The following is a 5,359-nucleotide window of genomic DNA, read 5'->3' as shown; positions in this document are numbered from 1 at the left end:
TAAGCCGCGAGGTTCAAAGCGTGGGAAAAAAGTAGGCAGCTTATAGTCCGGCAATTACGGTATTCCTGTGGCGTAGTGCAATAAATATGCTGATCGAATTGGTCCTCTGTCCATCTCTCTCTACTGTCCATCTCTCTGTCTGTCCATCTCTATGTTCTGTCCATCTCTCTCTCTGTCCATCTCTCTGTCTGTCATCTCTCTGTCTCTGTCCATCTCTTCCTGTCTCTGTCCATTCCCTCTGTCTGTCCATCTCTCTCTTCTGTCATCTCTCTGTCTCTGTCCCATCTCTCTGTCTCTGTCCATCTCTCTGTCATCTGTCCATCTCTCTGTCTCTGTCCATCTCTCTCTCTGTCCATCTCCTATGTCGTCTGTCCACTCTCTCTCTCCCATTCAAATTCAATTCCAATTCAATTCAAGGGCTTTATTGGCATGGAAACATGTGTTTAACATTGCCAAGCAAGTGAGGTCGATATACACAAAAGTGAAATAAACAACTACAAATTAACAGTAAAACATTACACATACAGAACTTTCAAACAAGAAAGACATTCCAAATGTCATAATTATTATATATACAGTGTTGTAACAATGTACAAATGGTTAAAGCAACAAGTTAAAATAAATAAGCATAAATATGGGTTGTATTTTACAATGGTGTTTGTTCTTCACTGGTTGCCTTTCTTGTGGCAACAGTACAAAACTTTGCTGCTGTTGATGGCACACTGTGGATTTTACCCAGTTAGATATGGGAGTTAATCAAAATTGGATTTTGTTTTCAAATTTCTTTGTGGATCTTGGTAAATCTGAGGAAATATGTCTCTCTAATATGCGTCACTACATTGGGCCGGAGGTTAGGAATTGCAGCTCAGTTTCCACCTCCATTTTGTGGGCAGGAGCACATAGCCTGTCTTCTTTGAGAGCCATGTTGCCTACGGCGGCCTTTCTCAATAGCAAGGCTATGCTCACTGAGTCTGTACATAGTCAAAGCTTTCCTTAAGTTTGGGTCAGTCACAGTGGTCAGGTATTCTGCCACTGCATACTCTCTGTTTAGGGCCAAATAGCATTCTAGTTTGCTCTGTTTTTTGTTAATTCTTTCCAATGTGTCAAGTAATGATCTTTTTGTTTTTTCAAGATTTGGTTCGGTCTAATTGTGCTGTTGTCCTGGGGCTCTGTGGGGTGTGTTTGTGAACAGAGCCCCAGGACCAGCTTGCTTAGGGGACTCTTCTCCAGGTTCATCTCTCTGTAGGTGATGGCTTTGTTATGGAAGGTTTGGGAATCACTTCCTTTTAGGTGGTTGTAGAATTTAATGTCTCTTTTCTGGATTTTGATAATTAGTGGGTATCGGCCTAATTCTGCTCTGCATGCATTATTTGGTGTTCTACGTTGTAAATGGAGTATTTTTTTGCAGAATTCTGCATGCAGAGTTTCAATTTGGTGTTTGTCCCATTTTGTGAATTCTTGGTTGGTGAGCGGACCCCAGACCTCACAACCATAATAGGCAATGGGTTCTATGACTGATTCAAGTATTTTTAGCCAGATCCTAATTGGTATGTTGCATTTTATGTTCTTTTTGATGGCATAGAATGCCCTTCTTGCCTTGTCTCTCAGATCGTTCACAGCTTTGTGGAAGTTACCTGTGGCACTGATATTTAGGCCAAGGTATGTATAGTTTTTTGTGTGCTCTATGGCAACGGTGTCTAGATGGAATTTGTATTTGTGGTCCTGGAGACTGGACCTTTTTTGGAACACCACTATTTTGGTCTTACTGAGATTTACTGTCAGGGCCCAGGTCTGGCAGAATCTGTGCAGAATATCTAGTTGCTGCTGTAGGCCCTCCTTGGCTGGTGACAGAAGCACCAGATCATCAGTAGACAGTAGACATTTGACTTCAGATTGTAGTAGGGTGAGGCCGGGTTCTGCAGACTTTTCTAGTGCCCGCATCAATTTGTTGATACATATGTTGAGGGCTTAAGCTGCATCCCTGTCTCACCCCACAGCACAAATACACCATGACAGCGCAATACACAAGGGGTGGAACAGTGGCAAAGGTACCCACAGGACAACCAGAATAATATTAGTCTGAGGAGAGATTAAATAGCATTAATACAACAAAAATAATTCTAAACACACCTTTAGTTTACAAAGTTAAACAGATGTATTTTTTCTTCATAATANCTGAGGAGAGATTAAATAGCATTAATACAACAAAAATAATTCTAAACACACCTTTAGTTTACAAAGTTAAACAGATGTATTTTTTCTTCATAATAAGCAGGAGTAATATTCTTAGATCAGAATGACAGCAGACTGTACTTAAGTAATCAAAGCGGCAATAGGCTACAGTCACAGAGCCTCTGTATGTGGAAAAAGTTAGGAGATATCTAATCAATGGAAGGCACTGTGGGAAGACATGTGTGTGTTTTTTGCATTTTTGCATTTTTTAACCGCACACTTGTTTGTGTACATGGATTTTATAATGTCGTGTGTTTTACCCCCAACACCACTTTCCATCAATTTGTATAGCAGACCCTCATGCCAAATTGAGTCGAAGGCTTTTTTGAAGTCAACAAAGCATGAGAAGACTTTGCCTTTGTTTTGGTTTGTTTGTTTGTCAATGAGGGTGTGCAGGGTGAATACGTGGTCTGTTGTACGGTAATTTGGTAAAAAGCCAATTTTACATTTGGTCAGTACATTGTTTTCATTGAGGAAATGTACGAGTCTGCTGTTAATGATAATGCAGAGTATTTTTCCAAGGTTACTGTTGACGCATATTCCACGGTAGTTATTGGGGTCAAATTTGTCTCCACTTTTGTGGATTGGGGTGATCAGTCCTTGGTTCCAAATATTGGGGAAGATGCCAGAGCTAAGGATGATGTTAAAGAGTTTTAGTATAGCAAATTGGAAATTGTTGTCTGTATATTTGATAATTTCATTGAGAATACCATCAACACCACATGCCTTTTTGGGTTGGAGGGTTTTTATTTTGTCCTGTAGCTCATTCAAGGTAATTGGAGAATCCAGTGGGTTCTGGTAGTCTTTAATAGTTGATTCTAAGATTTGTATTTGATCATGTATATGTTTTTGCTCTTTGTTCTTTATTCTTTGTTATAGGGCCAAARAGATTGGAGAAGTGGTTTACCCATACATTTCCATTTTGGATAGATAATTCTTTGTGTTGTTGTTTGTTTAGTGTTTTCCAATTTTCCCAGAAATGGTTAGAGTCTATAGATTCTTCAGTTACATTGAGCTGATTTCTGTTCCTTCTTTTTCCGTTGTGTATTTCTGTATTGTTTTAGTGATTCACCATAGTGAAGGCGTTGTCTCAGGTTTTCCGGGTCTCTATGTTTTTGGTTGGACAGGTTTCTCAATTTCTTTCTTAGATTTTTGAATTCTTCATCAAACCATTTGTCATTGTTGTTCATTTTCTTCGTTTTTCTATTTGAGATTTTTAGATTTAATTGGGAAGCTGAGAGGTCAAACATACTGTTAAGATTTTCTACTGCCAAGTTTACACCTTCACTATTACAGTGGAATGGTTTACCCAGGAAATTGTCTAAAAGGGATTGAATTTGTTGTTGGCTAATTGTTTTTTGGTAGGTTTCCAAACTGCATTCCTTCCATCTATAGCATTTCTTAATGTTACTCAGTTCCTTTGGCTTTGATGCCTCATGATTGAGTATTGCTCTGTTCAAGTAGACTGTGATTTTGCTGTGATCTGATAGGGGTGTCAGTGGGCTGACTGTGAACGCTCTGAGAGACTCTGGGTTGAGGACAGTGATAAAGTAGTCTAAAGTACTACTGCCAAGAGATGAGCTATAGGTGAACCACCTACCGTAGGAGTCCCCTCGAAGCCTACCATTGACTATGTACATACCCAGCGTGCGACAGAGCTGCAGGAGTTGTGACCCGTTTTTGTTGGTTATGTTGTCATAGTTATGCCTAGGGGAGCATATGGGGGAGGGAATGCTGTCACCTCCAGGTAGGTGTTTGTCCCCCTGTGTGCTGAGGGTGTCAGGTTCTTGTCCAGTTCTGGCATTTAGGTCGCCACAGACTAGTACATGTCCCTGGGCCTGGAAATGATTGATTTCCCCCTCCAGGATGGAGAAGCTGTCTTCATTAAAGTATGGGGATTCTAGTGGAGGGATATAGATAGCACACAGAAGGACATTTTTCTCTGTTAAGATAATTTCGTTTTGATTTTCTAGCCAAACGTAAAATGTTCCTGTTTTGATTAGTTTAATGGAGTGAGTTAGGTCTGCTCTATACCAAATTAGCATACCCCCTGAGTCCCTTCCCTGTTTCACACATGGTAGTGTGGTGGATGGGACTACCAGCTCTCTGTAACCTAGAGGGCAACCAGTGGATCCGTCTCCTCTATACCAGGTTTCTTGCAGGATGACAATGTCTGTATTACCGATTTCTTTGGTGAAGTCCAGGTTCCTGCTCTTCAAGCCAAAGGCAGATGACCTCAGGCCTTGGATATTCCAGGATGAGATAGTGAAGGCTTTGTGTTCCATAAAGTGTCCAATGTTGTTGGTCGTGTGGTTTGGCCTCAGGCCACTAAGTGTGAGCAGAGCCTGATGAGCATCTGGTACGTGCCATTGGCTTGGGCTAGTGTAAGAGTGGGGGTTGGGCCTGTTTGCCTGCTCACGGCCTGGGCGTATGTGTGACTTCCATGTGGAGGCCCTCTTTGCAGGGGTGGTGTGCATGGGGTGGTCAGGAGGGGCCTAAATGGGGTGTGGGCATGGTTGACTTGGGGGGGTGTTGATTGGTTGTGGACAGGGTGTGGATGTGGCTGGTGGTGCTGTGGTCTGGATGTAAGTCCTCTTGGCGTTTGTCCTCTATGTGTAGGTCCAGGGGGGGGGGGTCCCGCAGGTCTGGGCGGGGTGTCTATTGATCTGTTGCTCCTGTGTGAAGTGTTGGGGACACGTTTGAGAGCGATGTCCTTTAGAGTCCGGGCAAAGGTGGGCACTGCTGCCTTGTAGAGGTGGACCTGGTCACAGAGGCTGTTCAAGTCCAGGGTGGAGTGGTGGGCCAGGAAAACATTTTGTTTTAGGCACAGTCACGGGAAATACTTGCGTTTACCCGCTGTATTGTGGCAGGGTGGAAGTCTTTTCGTGGTAGCAGGGTGGAGATAACCACTTGTGCGTTGGGGAAAGTAGAAGAAGCTTTTTCAATCCCTCCCTTCAGTGCTGTGGCCACCCTTTCCTGCTGTGTTCTCAGGTCGTTTGTGCCTGTGTGTATTTTTTATGTGGCTAGGTGAACCTAGTTGGTCCTCAGACAGAAGGTCTAGGGGGCGCTGGGTGTATTATTATGTGGCTGGGTGACCCTAGTTGGTCCTCAGACAGAAGGTCTAGGG

This window comes from Salvelinus sp. IW2-2015, unplaced genomic scaffold, assembly GCF_002910315.2.
Source record: "Salvelinus sp. IW2-2015 unplaced genomic scaffold, ASM291031v2 Un_scaffold1518, whole genome shotgun sequence".
Classification (NCBI taxonomy): domain Eukaryota; kingdom Metazoa; phylum Chordata; class Actinopteri; order Salmoniformes; family Salmonidae; genus Salvelinus; species Salvelinus sp. IW2-2015.
The sequence above is the reverse complement of the archived record's forward strand: the minus strand, read 5'-3'. Positions refer to the sequence as shown.